The sequence below is a fragment of the Sinocyclocheilus anshuiensis genome, unplaced genomic scaffold, assembly GCF_001515605.1.
Source record: "Sinocyclocheilus anshuiensis isolate Anshui unplaced genomic scaffold, SAMN03320099.WGS_v1.1 scaffold273, whole genome shotgun sequence".
NCBI classification, from domain to species: domain Eukaryota; kingdom Metazoa; phylum Chordata; class Actinopteri; order Cypriniformes; family Cyprinidae; genus Sinocyclocheilus; species Sinocyclocheilus anshuiensis.
Genome location: NW_015540857.1, coordinates 403,423 through 403,820, shown reverse-complemented (window position 1 = coordinate 403,820; position 398 = coordinate 403,423). Strand labels below are relative to the sequence as shown.

General features: G+C 35.7%; 1 pseudogene; it reads right to left on the bottom strand.

The window, feature by feature from the left end:
• Positions 1-398, bottom strand: part of LOC107687883 (contactin-associated protein-like 5) — a 98,582-nt pseudogene that overhangs the window by 28,860 nt on the left and 69,324 nt on the right.

Below are 398 nucleotides of genomic sequence, written 5' to 3'. Positions count from 1 at the left end.
AATAATAATAATAATATTTATTATTATTATTATTATTATTATTATAAAATAATATGAATAATAATATAATAATATGTATTATTATTATTATTATTATTATTATTATTAGGATTACAACATTATTTAGTGTTTTTTGGACGAGGAGATAAAGATTTGGGCTGACAAGCAGAAGGTTGTAGGTTAAAACCCCACAAGATTCAAACTAGCATCCCTTCCTGGTTCCACGTCCGGAACTGGAACGTCACTGACAGCGTTTCAGTGGCAGCATCCAACGGAAGTGACAGGAAACTGCTGCTGGAGCTCAAGAAGGTGGCGGGTACCAGTTGAGGCTCTGAGCAGGTAAACGTCACATTCCCCTGAAACGACAGGTTGTGGGAGGGTTAAAATAGAGTGCTAGA